At 31.2% G+C, this 20,520-nt stretch overlaps 1 long non-coding RNA gene across 1 annotated transcript; it reads right to left on the minus strand.

Moving 5' to 3' along the window:
* Positions 1 to 2,978: 2,978 nt before the first annotated feature.
* On the minus strand, positions 2,979 to 8,587 carry LOC132754524 (uncharacterized). Its single transcript, XR_009629094.1, has 4 exons — positions 8,273 to 8,587; positions 6,154 to 6,316; positions 4,445 to 4,695; positions 2,979 to 4,228 (listed from the first exon to the last, which is right to left on the minus strand). It is a non-coding gene; the product is annotated as an uncharacterized LOC132754524 (long non-coding RNA).
* Positions 8,588 to 20,520: the final 11,933 nt, after the last annotated feature.

Raw genomic sequence — 20,520 nt, forward strand, 5'->3', positions numbered from 1 at the left:
ATTTGTACTTAGGGAATAATGATATCTTATAGCATCCAATTTTCTTTAATAATTAGTGTTACGAAAGGCAATGTAAGTACGAAATAAAGGTGAAGTGAAGGACATTAGATACGTGTTCGTCGTCTATCAAACATGGTATAGTCATTAACTTGTGACAAAATATTTTGTCGGAAAGACTTACAGTAATAATGTGTTTCCAATTGATATGAAATAGTTAAAACGTATAGTAGAACTGACATTTTCTAAGATGGTATTAAGGACAGTTTTTAATTTTTTCATGTTTTAAGTACAAGTGCATTCCTAGAGTACTATAAATGAAACCACGGACAACTGCGACAGGGAATAATCTCCGATCCGTGGCCGTCGTCGGAACCCAAGGGTACTGATTCCGCTGAAGAACATTCATAATTGTTTAATTAGATCACTAAAGAAGTGTATACGTAACGAATACGCATGCGTCAACGAATATGTCTCGAGGCGTGCACGTCGCGAGGAAGGTACACAGCAGGTCAAGGTCAAGTCATAAAAAGTACCAGGAATGATAAATAATAATATCACTGTCAATAAATTATAAATGAAAACTCATGTACATTTGTTTATAGTTTGGTGAACAGCTAAGTTTGCAAGCAAAATATTTATTCTGGAAAAAAAATTCAATTTTGACTGAATCAAGGACCAAAGATATGTCATTAACTGAAATACTAAATATATACAGCTAAATACACCAATCATTGTGACTGACAATTTGGAGACTCCAATGTCACAAGACTTCGGGACGGACGGAGAAGAGCAAATCGATATACTAAGGAAGGGGTGGGTATAAAAGCTTCCAAAATCACGACACCCCAATGCAGTACCGCCAACTGCCATTGATATTGGCGTTGTCATCGTCTGTATAATGAATGGCTGAAGTTCATCCTCTTTATGTGCTAAAATTGCGCAGGTCCCAAAATAATTATTATTATGCGTTGAAAATCATTGCGTAAACGTCAACATTAATGCGGTAGCGCTGTCATGCGGCCTATAACAATGCGTCTCTAAAACAGAATCATACCCTTAGAGTGCATTATCACTTTGTTCAATGGTATGGATTTAGTCATTACACTCAAGCAGTGACATGTTATTATTATTCGATGCAATAATGCGTTATTCATGACTTTTTTGTCAATGTGTAATTAATGACAATTTCCAAACAGGAGAATGTGAAACATATTTATCTACATCTAAAAATTCGAATAAGTCAGTAACGTGTTTTCTTTATTTGTTTCTGAAGAAAACCCAAAATACTTATAGATGAAAATGAAAGTTTATCAATAATACTTATAGAAGTTTTCTTAACTCCCCTTTCCGTTTTATAAGCCATATTTATCTTGTAGCATAAAATAACCATGGAAACTTAAACAATGATATTTAATCAAGTAAGAATTTTAATGGCCGTAAATCTTTGTCGCTGTAATTTCAAACAAGCCGTGTCAGACACTTGATCTATTATCATGTAGTTTCACAAAGTGATAAGTATCTACGGATTCTTCTGATTACCCTAGCTAGAGAAATCCTTCTGTTTAATACATTAAAATGTCATTCTTGTAAACTTGTCATTTGATATGGCTTCCAGCTTATAAATGCTTATGTTCATAATAAAATGAAAAATATCTATATCTAATATAAGCAAAGTAAGGATCTTTTATCATTGCATTCTTGGTCAATAGTCAAGGTAAACATATTGAAACAAGTTGAACTATTTGTAATAAAGTAGAAAGTAATACAAACCGTTAGTTATTTTTGTACCTACATTCTGCAGTCTTTTTTTACAATGAACCTTTATACATATTGTAAAGTACCTACATGTACATACGACAGCCTTTACTACAACAATATTTTATGTATGTTGTATGGTACATATATTTTGTAGCCTTTATTTAATGCATTATTATTTAATGAATATTGTATTGCTCAGGGATAAGACGCTTTAACCTGATATTATCCCTTACCTCTACCACCCACCTCCCTCCAGTCACTGTTACATCCTCCTCCCTTCACCCCCCCCCCCCCCGAGAAAAAATATATATGATTTAAAGTCAATTTCCACAATTAATATTCATAACAACAATTATATGACACTATTACACAATTCTCATTATACATTTATAATATAAGTTATACATTTAGATTTGGACGGGATTTTCGTTGTGTCATTGATTGTTTAGTTTTTACAGATGCAATAGCATTTCTTACGCAATTTTGCCTCCTTTCAGTGTAATTCAGACGTAGAAATATCAATGTTTATGTCAATCAGATCTTGTCAAATTCCAAGTTTTCGGCTGTTTCGGTGCTTGTTTAAAACAAAATATTTAACACTGCTTATCATGGAAGATGTCATTGTATACATATATCTATACTACATTGGTCGAGACCAAGTTTTTAAAAATATGTAGACTTTTGGCTGAGTAATGACATTGAATGCAGACTTGGGTAGAATCAAAGCACAGGAAGGGGAAGGAGTTGCAACCCTTGAATATAACTAATACTCTAGAGGTATAATGAAAATTGTGTAATATTGTTGTTGCTATGAATACTAAATGTGAAAATTGACTTTAAATCATATTTTTGGAGGGTTGTAACAAGGACTGGAGGAAGGGAGGGAGATAGCGAATAATTTCAGATTAAAGCGTCTTATAATACCTACATTATGTAGTATTCTGCAAGAACATGTTACTTACAGGTTTTGAAAATTTACCCTAAGACAAGTTATCTAGTTCTTGGTATTATATTTCTAAACAATATCTTAAATCGCTGCGTCATACAGTAATACAATAAACATTAGCTAATGAATATTTATGATCGTCTTTTTGTAAAATGGTAATAATTAGAATTACAATTGCAAGTTTAAAACAGTTCGTATATTTCTTGTTTATTGACCAAACAAAAACTTTTACTTGCGTATGAAAATATAAACCCTAATAGGTATTTCGCTTCACTTAGTCTACATTATATGTTATGTACTTTGCTGACGTTATTCTGAAGACGTAACGAAAAGTTCAAAGAACGTGACTGTAATGCATTTTGAAAACGCGAGTTGTAAACTTTATTATATTACGTACATAACATTGATATTTAATACACAATGCTGACCACGTGATCATTACTTTGTATATTTTTGTTATCACCATAACATACTTTGTTGTATTTACGTTAGCAAAAAAATATCTTAAAACAAAAGTGCATTTCTTATTTTTAGATAAAGTGTAAAGAATAAAGTATTTTAACAAGTTTCAAGTTTAACAAATGAACAAAACATGCCATTGAAACAAAAAAACGATATAGTAAGACATTGAAGAGGTGACGTATAATAGCGTAAGAAAATGCATAGTTTGTATCAGTATAAAATGATTATGATTACAATTTAGTACAATCTTGAAATTATTATCACAATGGCAAAATAAACAATTCATAAACAATTCATATTACAATATACTAATTTTGTCGCTATAAGCGACAGTCATATTTCTTCTTCCCGCCTTGTATTGTTTAGGACGAACAATGGCGTCCATTCTGCACAGCGGGCACTTGGCTCAGAGCACCGTTCTTCTATAAGTTGGCTTGATTTTTCAACATTCTCGACAAATCTTCGTCATAATGATTGTGTATAAAGTTGAATTCACTTTAATATATACAACAGGAAAATACTTACAGAAAACATGTGACCTTAAGATTTGTATCGAGAAGGTAAAAATACTTCCATTCGTTCATAAACATAGAATATATGAATAACATGACGTATACCTCGGCATTTCTCATTCATTCACTCATTAATTATGCATAATGAAAAATATCAAATATCCATCACATATGTGAAAATCAAACACAAATACTCGTTTGCAATTTGCATTAAATATATGTATGTATAGATTGGAAGAATGCACATCTCTCTGCGATATAAAGTATTGCAGTCAGGCACATTACTATTCCACTTCATTCTGTTAACGAATACGTGACAAAACTTATAATTACTTAATATCATGGCAACTGTCAATAGAAGTAATACACCATCCACTGGTCGTAACTATGTAATGTAGTGCCCAAAATGAAGAGATCATTATCATACCCGCATTTTACAGCAATGTTAAGGTTTTTTCGACTGTTAATCACAAAACTCAAACATTCTAAATGGTCTGCGTTTGTGTTTAAACAACCATCATCATTCGAGAAACAAAAGGTATTCCAATCACTGCAAAATATAGGAATTAATAACTATAAATCCATGTATATATAAACATGTTACTACCTAGTAACATGTTTAGGCATATTCAATGAAATATCATTTTAAAATACAAATGTAGATATACACATATCATTTAGATCTAATAAAATATAAAATTCTGAAATTTGATTGCAATCAAGCCTGTTGATGTATTGAGAAACAATCTAGCTGAAATTTTTCTACCTAAAATTTTACTTTATTGTTTCGTTTCCTGACACTTTTGTGGAATTTCTTCTTCTTCTTTAATCTTTTCCTATGATTCTTTGATCCTTTTAATTTCTTCTTCGTTTTATTGTATAACTTATGTCTTTTGCACGCTCGTTCCGAGTGTAGATGTGTGACGTCAATATTCACGTCATCCATAATAATGACGTCGTCGTCAAAGGCATAATTTTGATTGTCGTAATCCCTTTCAAATATAGTTAACAGTTGCTCTAAAAATATATATCAGAGAAATATACAAAATGCTATTGTTAATTTGTCCAGATATTATATTTAGAATGCATTTTTTTGTTGTTTTTGTCTTCAAATTGATGTTCACGCTTAGGACCTAGTTTGATCTCTATATGAGATGTAACTACTGTGGAGGAAATAAGCCAAACATTTACGAGCACCTTGCTATACATGTAGTTCGACACTTATATAGCCATATGCCTCTTTTGTTTACTTTAGTAGCTAATTAAAGGGACTCCACTGAGGCTTTTTGACATGATGGGACTGAAAATATTTTTCCAGATAAACGTGCTATTTGATGTAGGTTTAGACCACTTATCTTGGTGCAAAATTTCACTAAAAAGCATAAAAATACGATTTTCAATTTATATCAAAGTATTTTTCTTATCTATCTTTGCATATATTTCTGTTTAAAGTGCCCCAGCTCATTTATGTAAGAAATTTAAATGTTATGTTTTTAGGCTTTCAAACCTCAGTGGAGTCCCTTTAAATTCTTTATTTAAAATGGGTTCTATCCTTGCAATTAAAACACAAAATGTATGAATTCCATTTTTAGTTTGTAACAATGACTTTTTATTTCTATAAAGTTTTTGAGTGGTAGACTTGTTAAGTAATGAGTTTTTATTTCTATAAAGTTTTTAGGTGCTACTTGTCGATTTAAACATTCATAATCAACTTAAGGTATATTATAACATAACATGTTTTAAAAACATGGCAAATGCCGTAGAGTTACGAAATTCAGAGAATTATTTATTGTGTAAGGACAATAAATTGCGACGTTCCTCAAAAATGGCAGTTTCTTATTAAAAAAAACATACGCGTATATAAAGCTACATCAGGCTGCCTATAATCCGCTGAATATACATATAAAATCATAACGACGAACTACTCAAATGGTGTTAAAGCAGTTGGCGAACGCGCAATATCATCCAACGCCCTTTAAAATATCAGTTCGGGAACATTTTATCGGTATTCCTTTATAATTTATTTTATCTGTATTCCTTTATAATTTATGACCGTCAAATAAAAGGGACACTTTTTGTTTAAATATAACCACAATTAAAGATATTTTCCTTTTGATAACTAACTTTTGAATAATTGAATATCTAATAATTGAGCCGCGCCATGACATAACCAACATAATGGGTTTGCGACCAGCATGGATCCAGACCAGCCTGCGCATCCGCGCAGTCTGATCAGGATCCATGCTGTTCGCTTACCAACCCTTTTACAAGTCGAGAAACTGATAGCGAACAGCATGGATCCTGAACAGACTGCGCGGATGCTGGTCGCAAACCCATTATGTTGGTTTTGTCGTGACACGGCTCATATGTTAATATTTCACAAATCAAACAATTAATGATACGTTTTCTTCTTATCTCTAAAAGCCTGCAGAAATAAAAAAAAAGTACTTTAGAGTTTAAGTGATAACGTATAACCTGTATTATATGAGTTAGGGCACCCCTCTATGACGTCACTGTTTCTCTCCTGACCATGACCCGTGTTGGCGAGGAAGCTCTGTTTAACCAAAAGTAGCAACAATATCACTGTGCAAAATAACGGCCTTGTGTACGCCGTGTTATAAATCAATGACATGTTTTCCTGTATAAAAGAGAAAAAAGATAACTATAAGCATTTCCAAAAAACAGTAGAGCTAATGTTTCTTCCTTTAACAGAAATATTTCAAACATCGTTTACCCCGCAGAAGCCTACGCACTGGTTTCAGTTAGGATTTCATTCTATATAAAGGTAAACAGACAAAAAAATGGCGGATTGCGTTTCCCGTAGAGTTTTTTGGCATCCATTTTGTTCTCATTTGGTATTAAATTCTCCAGTCTGATTGGCTTAGGGCAAGCGGTGTACAGGTAGAAATCGTCAAATATTGTCAATTGTATATGTCGCAGTCCAGGAACGTCGGCAATAAAGGTGGGTGTTAACAAATTCATTCATGACTGATATGTGTCTGGTCGAAACTTTTGCCATTCAAAAACGATAAAATATGTAAAGTACATGTAGTTTACAATACTGCTCTATTACGACATGAGAATGATAAGTGCAAATTTCCACGGATAAACTTTGTCAAGAACACTCCAGATAAACTGGGCCTTCCTGAGTACATGCATTATTATTATTATTATTATTATTATTATTATTATTAATATTATTATTATTATTATTATTGCTTTTGTAGGAATGGTACAATACAGTTAATAAATCTCCTAAATATTAATAAGTTTATCGTATATTTGAAAAAAAGAATGTCTTTTAGAAAATCTGGAAACAAAGTCATCCCTCGGAAGCATTAATCACAACAAAATTACAAGAGAATACTTAGGTGTACTACAAACTAACCTTATCAGATATTTTTGTAAATTAAACTACAAATCACCAGCTGCCTACAGAAAATGGCCGTATTGGTATTTTCTATAAACATTGTAATAAAAACATAATTGGGGATGAATTTCATTATTTGCTTGAATTTGAGAGTTTAACTAAAGAATACTAATATCATTTCATCCAAATGCATATAAATAAATGGGAAGAATTAATGAGCTGTATAAATCAGTGTAAATTAATAAAACTAGCTTAACTTTGATTTTGTTGGTTGTCAAATACTGGTTATTCGTATTTGTCATTTTCTCATACTTGGAAAATATTCAAAAAGCATATAATAATAAATCAAGATTAAAATTGGGACAATTTTTGTGCATTTTAATTTGTAATGGTATGTAACATATATTTGATGAGTTATTGTTGTTTTGTAAATTGTTTATATTTATATGAAATATTTTCAAATGAATTAAGAATTTAATTGAATTGAACTGAATTGGTTTTTTTATATAATATATTCACTTCAATATTCGTGAATGTATGTTCATAAAGATATACTTGTAATGCTAAAAATAACAACAATACAAAAAACAAAGAGTTATTACATAACAAATCTTACAAATGCAATAACAATTACTTATTGTACATGACAGAAATATATAAAACCGTATAATACGGCCATATTTTAAAAAAGTACAATAAAAATAAGCATTTATAATTTTCCTCAGACGAAATCATATGATATATAAAAGTTCAGCGATAGGTTTAAGCTAACCTACGTTATAGTTAATTTCGATATTAATTCCAATATAAATCAAGGACCAAGCATTTACCTTTATTTCATAATTGTACGTTATGAGAGTCAAAAAGTTAAATGTAAATTAATAAAAAAACAAATAAACAAGCAAAGGGAATTTTTTTTAAAAAAAACATCCTTGAAATACGGACATAAATGGTTCTCTTGTTGAAGAATTAGTACTAGATCAGAAATCTTACATTATATATAAATATATTCAAAAACACACATGCAAACCGATAGTTTTGCAGGAATTTAGATTTTTATAGATTTTATTTTCATTGACAATGACATCTTTAGAATATTTCTAACACTATATAATTAACACATAAAATAGATAGAACAGATATAATACAAATATACACATATAATAGAGAACAAAGTCTGTAAAAATATATAAAAAATATTTAATCACAAGAAATCTCACTAACCTATGAAGTAGTCCATTAATTGTCCACATTCTCATTCTGATCACAAGACGCAATTCTTCTTCAATTTTAATTATAAAATTCAATTAATGATTCCATGTCGCGAAAATTCATGACATGCCATAGAATAAAGTTTAAGAAATAAGACGCACACAATTACATTAGTCGTTATGGTGACTTGTATCACATTTACCTGAATATTAAAGTAAAAATGATTGATAGTTCTATGTTATTACAAGCTAATGAAATGCAAATTCTTACAAAAGCATGGCTTATGTTCCATAGAAGAATATTGTATCCAATTTTCTCGTAATACGGTTGCTATGGTAAAAGCGATACAAGCATTGATTTAAGGAATATATGAGAAAAGAGCGACGCTTTGATTGTATATAGAAACTAGAGTGATTTGTGATGAATTACTACATTGGAACTACTTTATTTACCATTAATCTTCGGTAATAGAAAAGAAAACTAGCAAAGTCGGCAAATATCTTTTATAAACGAGCCCGTATGCGACTGAATATGTAACGAGATTAAAACGCATTGAATAGACAGAGGTGACGGATTATTCAGCATTTTGTGTGCATCTTTTGTCAACTTTCTTCAAAACATTATAATGAATTTATTTTAAGATAGAAAAAAGTTAATGTTTGGAAAATGAGTTCAGAGATTATACGCATTTCAGAGACATTGTGATTTCGTTTATATTTTACATATACTGCATTAAAACATTCTATGTTTCACGTATATTGAAGCATTTTATGTTTCACGTATATTGAAGCATATTGTTGAACGCACTGTATATTGAAGCATTTCATGTTTTACGTATATTGAAGCATTTCATAAAGCATTTTATGTTTCATGTATATTGAAATCTTTTATGTTTCGCGTATATTAAAGCATTTTATGTTTTACATATACTGTATTGAAGCATGTTATGTTTCACGTATATTGAAGCATTTTATGTTTAACGTATATTAAATCATTTTATGTTTCGCGTATATTGAAGCATTTTATATTTTACGTATATTGAAGCATTTTATGTTTCGCGTATATTGAAGCATTTTATGTTTCACGTATATTGAAGCATTTTATGTTTAACGTATATTAAATCATTTTATGTTTCGCGTATATTGAAGCATTTTATAGTTTCCGTATATTCAAGCATTTTATGTTTCATGTATATTGAAGCATTTTTATGTTTTACATATAATGTATTGAAGCATTTTATGTTTCACGTATATTGAAGGATTTTATGTTTTACTTACATTAAAGCATTTTTATGTTTTACATATAATGTATTGAAGCATTTTATGTTTCACGTATATTGAAGCATCTCATGTTTTACGTATATTAAAGCATTTTATGTTTCACGTATATTGAAGCATATTGTTTTACGCACTGTATATTGAAACATTTCATGTTTTACGTATATTGAAGCTTTTATGTTTCGCGTATATAGAAGCATTTTATGTTTTACATATATTGAAACATTTTATGTTTTATGTATATTGAAGCATTTTATGTTTCACGTATATTGAAGCATATTGTTTTACGCACTGTATATTGAAACATTTCATGTTTTACGTATATTGAAGCTTTTATGTTTCACGTATATAGAAGCATTTTATGTTTTACATATATTGAAACATTTTATGTTTTATGTATATTGAAGCATTTTATGTTTTACATATATTGAAACATTTTATGGTTTATGTATATTGAAACATTTCATGTTTTACGTATATTAAAGCATTTTATGTTTCACGTTTATTGAAACCTTTTATGTTTCGCGTATATTGAAGCATTTTATATTTTACGTATATTTAAGCATTTTATGTTTCACGTATATTGAAGCATTTAATGTTTCACGAATATTGAAGCATTTTATTTTTCACGTATATTTAAGCATTTTATGTTTTACATATATTGAAGCATTTTATGTTTCACGTAATTATACTATATTGAAGCATTTTATATTTTAAGTATATTGAAACATTTTATGTTTCATGTATATTGAAGCATCTTAATGTTTCACGTATATTGAAGCATTTTATGTTTTACGTATATTGAAGCATTTTATGTTTTACATATATTGAAGCATTTTATATTTCACGTATATTGAAGCATTTTGATTCAGGTATAATGAAGCATTTTATGTTTCCCTTATATTGAAATCTTTTATGTTTTACATATATTGAAGCATTTCATGTTTCACGTATATTAAAGCATTTTATGTTTCACGTATATCAAAGCATTTATGTTTTACGTATATTGAAGCATAAATAAGGAAATAATCGCACGTTTGCATATATAAGTAAGCCTATTTCCTTTTACATGCTAAAGGAAAATTAAAGCCAATTTATAAATCATGTTAAAAGAATAAACATCCAAGCTTTCAATAAAGCCTTCTCTTTTATACATATACTTTGTAAAACTAAAATGCATAGATCCAACAAATGTTATCAATATTTTTTAAATTTTTTTTGGTGATGTTTGCATTTTATCCCAATATATCCGCCAATTCTGTGAAAAACGTTAATCAGACACTTGACTAATTAATTTTGACGAGGACACATTACTTCTTAAAAGCCATTGTACTTCATTATACCATAGACTTAACTAAGAATTTCTGGATAGCCCGGATTCATTCTGTTTACTTTTTGCAAAAGTTCTGTATAATCCCATATGGCACAAATAAATTTTAATGAAAATTGGTTCTACATTTTGTCGCAACTTGATTATTTTGAATACATGTATGTAAAATTGTGAAACAACGTAAAATGAATGACACCGAAGAGTGTTTTTGAAACATCTTTCTAAAAAATTTATTTGAAATATTTACATCATGGTCAAAAATATCGTCGTTCGGTAATTAATGAAGGATCATAAATAAACAAAACATTCAGAAATGTTAAGCTTATTTGAAGGTTCGTCATTTCATGACTGGTCAATATACAATGTATAATATTCCATTTTTCAGCAACAACAAATGAGAAATAAAAGAGTTTGAATATGGATAGAGTGAAGACAAGATTTAAAAAATACCAAATAAGATTCTGTAGACTATGAAACTGCATGTAGTATGTTGCGTGTTACTTGGGTACATCAAAGAATTTAAATATTACAAAGTTTGAAAGGACCAGGAACGATATTGTCCGGATATAATATAAATGTTACACAAACACATTCAGGCTGTTAAGAGAATAAGTGACACCATTTATCATTGTATAAAATGCTTGTAGGAAAACAAAACGTTACCACAAAAAAGATTTTTCTGTAACGTTATTAGAAGAAAAGGATCTTCCAGCATTATTACATAACTGCAGCAGAATCTGTAAATGAATGTATTATAATACCTTTTGTTTATCAGACAAATAAATAACTGGCATGGAAAATGTCGTGGTTTTATTAAGCATTTGTTGCAAATAAATGCCATTGTCAAAATATTAATAGATTAAAACTTACTTTGTAAATAATGTTAGGCATCTCTCAGCCGGACAGCTACATAGCAACGTGATGGAGCTGGAAAAAAAAATATAATAAATATATAATATATTTATAACTATGCAAGAGAATGTGCTGTCAATGTAGGAAATAGAATCGCATGTCATGGGAAGCCGAGTTAAAACATATGCTAAGCGTAAATGAGAACTAGATAATATCACTAAACACATTGTCGTGATGCTGACTGCCAACACAGACTGGACTAATATATAGCCTGCTAAATAATATGGAATATACATGTATAAATAAGTACCATCAGTGTTACACTATTATGAATGCAAGAGAATTAGTTGTTACTATGGTGGCTGATTTGGAACACTTTAATTTGTGCGTCTTGTTGTCGCTAGGGACAGAAAGATAAAGCACCAGACGGCGCATTGTCGCACTGTCGTCCTGTCGCTAACGATGCACACCAAACGGCGCGTTGTCGTGCGGCGTGTTGTCGCGATGTCACATTGTCGCTCGGCTCAAATCGAAGGATTGGCTATTTCTATATATATAAACCAAACGACAGGGCGGCATCGCGACAGCGCTGCACAAAACGCGCCGTTTGGCATGCTTCGCTAGCGACAGGACGACAGTGCGACAACGCGACAATGCACCGTTTGGTGCTTTATCTTTCTGTCGATAGCGACAACAAGAAAAGACGACAAGACAAAAAGGCGATAATGATATAGGTTGTGTTGTCGCTATCGACAACGCAACGCGCAAAGTGTACAAAATCCGCCACCATATATAACCATTATAAAAACCAACGAAACCCAGACATAACAGGGGATAATTGTTACACCGGTTCGGGTGAGTGTAAGAAGTTTAGATTCCGGATCACGGCAGCGAGCCACATCAGATTCACCAAAGCAAAGTTTAGCTACTGCACCGTTCCTGTGTCAGCTGTTCAGCAGTTGTTCTGAAATAAGATGTCGAGCTGCTAGTTACATGCCAGTCCAGAGGTACAGTAAAAATGACCGTAAATCAATCACAACGAAAGCGACCTGCACCGTCCGGTAATCGAACCCTGGTTGCCCGATATTCTCAGTCCAACGCTCCACCAATTTATATAATCGAGCGGTGCTTTGAGTTATATACCATACACGACTTCCGCCGTAAATAGCGTACACCATATATATTTTACGTAATAAATAGTTTATATGTGAGCGGTTATACGTTGGTTAAAAACGCAGACAGTTTAGCTACGTAATGTTTATCCACTTTCGAGAAAACTTTTTTTACTAAATGTAAACAGCTCATGCCTAGTGACAAATAATAAAATCATCATCATTATCCTTATCATTACTTTTTGCCTTCCATTCTTCAGATATTGTACGGATATCGATCATCATCATAAATGACCTATTTTAAAGCTAGTAGATCTAAGTCATATTCAAGGTCCGATCAATAACGAAAAAAGTAATTTGCCTTTATTATAAGAGAATTTAATCATCAGAAAATGATCCCTATTGATTTTGTGGTAAGATGATTAAAGGCCAATGACCTTGTGACCTTATGACCATAACCACTCAAAAAGCCAGATTAATTACTGGATAACCCTTTCCAAGTTAGAAAATTAAGTTGGTCGTGATTAACAGATAACCCCTATTGATGTAAAATGACAAGATAACTGGCTAACTAACTGTGACTTTGTCCATAAATGGGTGTTAAATTAATTACTAGATAATCATTTGTCGTACAGTCCTCATATTCATGACTTTTGACTTTTTCGGGCCAGTAGTTCAAAGGACAAACTCACTGTAACCTTGACTATTTGATCCTCCTCAATCAATATCTAGAAAATTGATGTGACCTTGACCTTAAACAGTCTACACATGATGTACGAATAGATTATGCTTTGGCTTACAGTCCTCATATTTGTCGGGAAAGTTTTTATTACCAGTGAATTATCTCTTTTGATTTTGATTTATTAAGTTAAGAATGCCAACATTCAACAGTCTTGTCTTCGTTATTTGTAGTGGTAAAGGAAGTATAGTGTTGGTGGAAGTAAAGAAGTGATAGTAGTGGTGGTAGTAGTAGAAGTGGTGGTGGTGTTGATGGTAGTGGTAGTTGTCGAAGTGGTAGTGGTAATCAGATAAAAAGAGGTACTAGAAGTAGTGTTGAATGTGATATTGATGGTAGTTGTAGAAATTGCGTTAGTCATAGTGGTGTTGATCCGTAACAGATGAAATAAGTGGCAGTGGTACTGGTGCTGTCTGTAGTGGTGTTTGTGATAATGGTGGTGGAAGTGGTGGTTTTAAATACTATATCAATAGCTGACACTACCACTAATAATACTACTATCACTATCCCTGCAACAGTACCAACTCCGCTATCATTAGCACAAATAACACTACCACACACTACCATCTTTATCATCACCAACACTGCTACCATAACAACCACTTGCACTACTATTACAAAATGTATTGTAACTTTTAAAGCATCAACGTTTATCATTACCACCATTAACACTATCCCTTCTTACACTACTAACACTATAACTTTTATATCACATAACTAACATAACCATCATTAACGCTCCACCTTCTAACATTAATAATTATGACTATAATAATTTTTACAGCATCAACAGCTAACATTTAATTCATTAACACTAACACTTCTAACACTACTAACACTACAACTTTTACAGCATCAACAGTTTTCATTACCATTGTTAATCACTTCTTACACTACTATCACTATAACATTTACAGGATCAACAGCTAACATTAAAATCATTAACTAGCATACTGTTACAATCCACTTTCACTACTTTTATCAACCTCTTACGCTCGCCGATCAACCGTGCGTGAGGTTGCTTGTATATAGAGGACCAACCTTTAAAAAACACTTTGTACAATTAACCACTAAACCGTCTTGTTTGCTCAATAGATAGAGTGTTGGACTGTAAATTGGGCGACCTGGGTTCGATTCCCGGACGGCACAGGTCACTTTCGTTAATGAAATCCTGTCTACGGTCATTCGCACTGTACCTCTGCTCTTGTACGTACAGATGTAATCAGTTCCTTGCGAAAGACAAGGCAACTAGTACTGGGTACTTCGAGACAGCCTGTCCAGGGACGATGCGGTGGCTGGTAAATTCAAAGTGGCTTACTGCTGTGATCCGGAGTGAAAACTACCAATACCAACACCACTTACCCACTACGTCTGTTTTATGACCCTTACTCGGTGTAATCATAATAAATCTTTGTTTTTTACATAATTCATAGTTTTACTATAAGGACTGGTGTTTTATATATTTGAGTTCATGCAGGAAATATGGATATCCTTCAACACTTATCCATGATATCATGTAACACCAGTTATGATTCAGTTAGCATAAGAAAAACACCACAATAATAAATGCGGAATAGAATTTTGAAACAATTAGCGACCTTGTTGATTGTGGACGCATTAAATAAAAGAAACCATATAATGTTGACCATCACCATCCAAAATTAAGAAAGAAATTCACAAAAACGTATCTCAATATGGCCTATTTTCTTTCTTTTTTTACGTTACGTTACGGGGTAACAGAATTTCGTACATTTCTCGCTATTTTTAAAATTGTGCGTCTTGATATTCATTATTTTGATTTATACTGATACCGGTGACATTTTAATATGATATTATAGTCATCATTTGGTCATTCTTGGCTGCTTTATTATAAACAAGCATACAAAAATACACAAACTTATATACTTAGTCATAAATTGCAAGACTGACACAAACTCCTGTAAAAAGCATAGAGTTCCGTTTGTGTCTTGAAATACTGAGACGTATAACTTTTTTATGAAAAAAAAGTCAAGTAATGTCACATCATTACTTGAACAACGCAGCAGCCATTCTACTAAATTTTTTTTAAAATAGCCAAATTTTTCTATATAAAGAAATGTTCCATAATTTCCGTTAAATCTGCTTACATAAAACAATAATTGAAATGAAAATAGGAAAATGGCAAAAAGAGAATCATTAATAATAGAATAATTGCATTACAAGATAAATTTATGAAACCTGGGGCGTAAGATCAACATAAATTCTCTCATACAAATTTTGATACAATTGGTTTATTGACACTATCATTCCCAATATATATCTACATATAGTTAAAGGAGAAGAATTTTACAAGACCTAGTCTTTCGTTCTAATCCTCTTCTTTGAATATTGTCAAATTTTGTATGTGTATATATTTCAAATGTTATTACGTATATATTTTGAAAATAAATATGTTTAAACTAATATTACGTATCCCGCATATTGTGACCGACTCGTCCAGAGAGATATATGTTTGAAAAATAATAAAAAGATCAATAATGCCGATTCGTTAAAATCATAAGAGAGACAACTCTGTTGCAATCTTAGCTTTCCTTAATTTGAGTTTTTTCCCTTCTTGAATCAAACCGTTTCTTTATTAAGATGCATAATTCACATGTAATTTATCCAGTTGTATTGCTATCACGTGTAGCTGAAGGCTGCCTCCTTCCTCCAAAATCCAGCTAAATGCTTCCCTAATTTTTTTTTCATATTACCCTAAATATGCTACCTTTTCTTTGAAATAATCCAGCTAGATTCTATATGATTCTTGTGTATAAAGTAAAAGGGCTAAATGTGTTTGAAATAATCCAAGTTATTGTTACCTGATGAAATAATTCAGTCAAATGCTACATTGTGTTAGAAATAATCTAGCTTAAATTCTGATTTGTGTTTGAAATAATCTAGCTAATTTCTACCTTGTGTTTGAAATAATCTAGCTAAATTCTGATTTGTGTTTGAAATAATCTAGCTAATTTCTACCTTGTGTTTGAAATAATCTAGCTAAATTCTGATTTGTGTTTGAAATAATCTAGCTAAATGCTACCTTGTGTTTGAAATAATCTAGCTAAATTCTGATTTGTGTTTGAAATAATCTAGCTAATTTCTACCTTGTGTTAGAAATAATCTAGCTAAAATTCTGATTTAAGTTTGAAATAATCTAGCTAATTTCTACCTTGTGCTTTGAATGATCCAGCCAAATTCTACCCTGGTGTTTGAAATAATCTAGCTAAATTCTACATTGTGTTTGAAATAATCTAGCTAATTTCTACCTTATGTTTGGATTAATCTAGCTAATTTCTATCTTATGCTTGAAATAATCCAGCCAAATTCTACTTTGTGTTTGAAATAATAAAGCTATAAATGTTCATTTGTGTTTGAAAAAATACTGCTAAATGCTACCTTATGTTTGACATAACACAGTTATCTGTCACCAGGTGTTTAAAATTAAAGAGCCTTATACTACCTTATGTTTGAAATAATCCAGCAATCTGCTACCTTGTGTGTGAAATAATCTAGTTAAATTCTATCTTGTGTTTGAAATAATCCAGCTAAATGCTCCATTTTGTTTGAAATTATACCACTAAATACTCCTTTGTGAAAAAAAACAGCTAATTGAAATAATCCAGCATAAAACTACCTTGTGTTTGAAATAACACAGTCATCTAAAAACTACCTCGAGTTTGAAATAACACAGCTAAATACAACCCTATCTGTGCTTGAAATAACACAGCTAACAGCTATCTGTTACCTTGTGTTTTAAGTAATAAAGCTAAATGCCCCTTAGAGTTTGAAATAAGACAGTCATCTAAAAAATACACCTTGTATTTGAAATAACACAGCTAAATACAACCCTGTGTTTGAAATAACACAGCTATCTTTTACTTTGTGTTTGAAGTAATAAAGCTAAATGCTCCTTAGAGTTTGAAATAATACAGTCATCTAAAAACTACCTTGTGTTTGAAATAACACAGCTAAATACAACCCTGTGCTTGAAATAACACAGCTATCTGTTACCTTGTGTTTGAAGTAATAAAGCTAAATGCTCCTTAGAGTTTGAAATAATACAGTCATCTAAAAACTACCTTGTGTTTGAAATAACACAGCTAAATACAACCCTGTGCTTGAAATAACACAGCTATCTGTTACCTTGTGTTTGAAGTAATAAAGCTAAATGCTCCTTAGAGTTTGAAATAATACAGTCATCTTAAAACTACCTTGTGTTTGAAATGACACGGCTAAATACAACCCTGCGCTTGAAATAACACAGCTATCTGTTACCTTGTGTTTGAAGTAATAAATCTAAATGCTCCTTAGTGTTTGAAATAATACAGCTAAATACTACCTAGTGTTATAAATAACACAGCTATCTTTTACCTAGTCTTAGGAATAAAAGAGCGAAATGCTACCTTGTGTTTGAAATAATCCGACTATTTGCTACCTTGTGTTTGAAATGATAAACTAAATGCTACTAAGTGTTTAAAATACTACAGCTAAATGCCACCTTGAATTAATACCTCTAAATGCTACCTTAGGTTTGAAATATCCAGCTAAATGCCACCTTGTGTTTCAAATAATGCAGCTAAATGCTACCCTGGGTTTGAAATAGTATTGCTAAATGTTCCTTTCTGTTTTGAATATACAGCAAAATACTACTCTTTGTTTGAAATAACACAGCTATCTGTTACCAAATGTTTGAAATGATCCAACTTTCTCCTATTTAGTGTTTAAAATAACACAGCTAAATTACTACTGTGTTTAAAATAATACCGCTTAGTGCTACCTTGTGTTTGAAATGATTTTAGTTAAATGCTACCTTGTGTTTAAAATAATACCCCTAAATGCTACCTTGTGTTTAAAATAATGCAGCTTAATGCTTCCTTTGTGTTTGAAATAATACAGCTATTACTACCTTGTGTTTGAAATAACACAGCTGTCATTACAAAGTGTTTGAAATGATAAACTAAATGCTACATAGTGTTTAAAATACTACAGCTAAATGTTACCTTGAATTTAAAAATAAACAGCTAAATCCTATCTTGTGTTTGAAATATTTCAGCAAAATGCTACCTTGTGTTTAAAATAATACAGTTAAATGCAACCTTGTGTTTGAAAATAATCCAGCTAAATTAGAATAATCCAGCTAAATATCACATTGTGTTTAAAATAATCCAGCTAAATGCTACCTTGTGTTTAAAATAATCTAGCTAAATGTCACCTTGTGTTTAAGATAATCCAGCTAAATGCTACCTTGTATTTAGAATAATCCAGCTATATGCTCCTTTGTGTTTGAAATGATAAGCTTTATGCTACCTTCTGTTTGAAAGTTTTCAGCTAAATGTTTCTAAATATTTAGAATTATGTAGCTAAATGCTTCTTTAAATGTAATATTGCTACTTTCCAGCTTCCTGCTGTAGCCTCCCCATGCATTTTTTCAGATACGAAATGGAATCGGAGTAGAACCACAAACATTTAGTAAGCTAGCTGGATAGCTTCCTCACATGAAAGAATCAAAAGTCATTGACAGGATTCGAACCCACAGCGTTGAAAGGCAAGTGGATTAAAGTCAACAGCATAAGCCACCCGGCAATGAACATTCTATCAGAGGACAGAGGTCTGTCCAAGTTTAGTTCAACTCTCCTATGCAAGATGGAATCAGGTGGTACAATTTTGGATCAGTCAAATTACAAACAAACTTGCTGCGACACATGAACACAAATAAGCATCTTCTATTTACAAGTTAGGTTCAATTCAATAAATATGTTACTGTGCTGACAGACTGTGGATGGGTTCACTCAGGTGTGTGAAAAGTGGGAGATACAAAGCACTGTAACAAAAGTGTGAGTCTGACACCTTGATGAGCAGGTTTATGAATTCATTTTGTCATATCTTAATAGCCAGTCACATACAATTCTCCTACATAACTAGTAAGAATCTATTTTCTCCACAAGTGACTGACTACTATTCTCACATCATTTCTGAATCAGGAGTGGAAAGACTCATTGTCCGAATCAACTGACACTTTAGTCGTGCCCTAGAATCAAACCAGCAACCTCTGGAATACAACTTACAAGTCTGATGCTCTAGTCAAGCTAATAACCAATTACAAACAAAATGAAACAAATGAATATAGATAAGATATTGTATTTTCAATTTTTCATCTTTTTTTAAAACAAATATAAACATACATTTACGCACCACAACATCATATCAAAATATGAGCAAGAAAACTGTACAGAACATGTATAGACTGTTTTAAATTGTGGTCAGAAGTTTTTGTTAATAATTTCAACATTTAAAATATATAGAAACACATTTAATTTAATTCAATATTTAAGGGAAATTATAATGTAATCATATATTTCCTTGTTTAGGATATCATGTCAGTTTAATGATAAGTTTTAACAGTTTTATCAATTTTAAGTCCTAAACTCATAAGGTCAATGATTTTTCACAAAATATCTTCCGAAAATGAAGCACATTACTTTACTGTTTTTGGAAATTTTCAGAAAATAGTCGAAGCAATGTTCATAATTAAAATGTGTGTTAAAATAATTTTTTGTTTTCAAACATTCATTTGTGCAAAAATTACATACTTATCTATAGTCTATAGCATAATAGAAGAAAAAATAAAAAATTCATATTTATAAAGTTTTCACTATAATCAAACTTCTTTACCATATGGAGATTGCAGTCAGGTTTTAAACATTACTTTTGCATTCATAATATATCAACATATCTTATACATTGATAACGTATCATTTTTCAAAAAATTTTTTTCTGTAATTCAAAAAGCAACAAAATTTTAGTAATCAATTAAAAACCAATTAACTTTTTCTTCTAATTTATAAGGGGAGAAAAGATTTTTAACTTATTAATCATTTTAAATTTTACTGAAAATAAAAAAAATTATTCGAAAAGCCTTTACATTCAAATTT

Source organism: Ruditapes philippinarum, unplaced genomic scaffold, assembly GCF_026571515.1.
Source record: "Ruditapes philippinarum isolate M1 unplaced genomic scaffold, ASM2657151v2 ctg134_1_1_1_1, whole genome shotgun sequence".
NCBI lineage: Eukaryota > Metazoa > Mollusca > Bivalvia > Venerida > Veneridae > Ruditapes > Ruditapes philippinarum.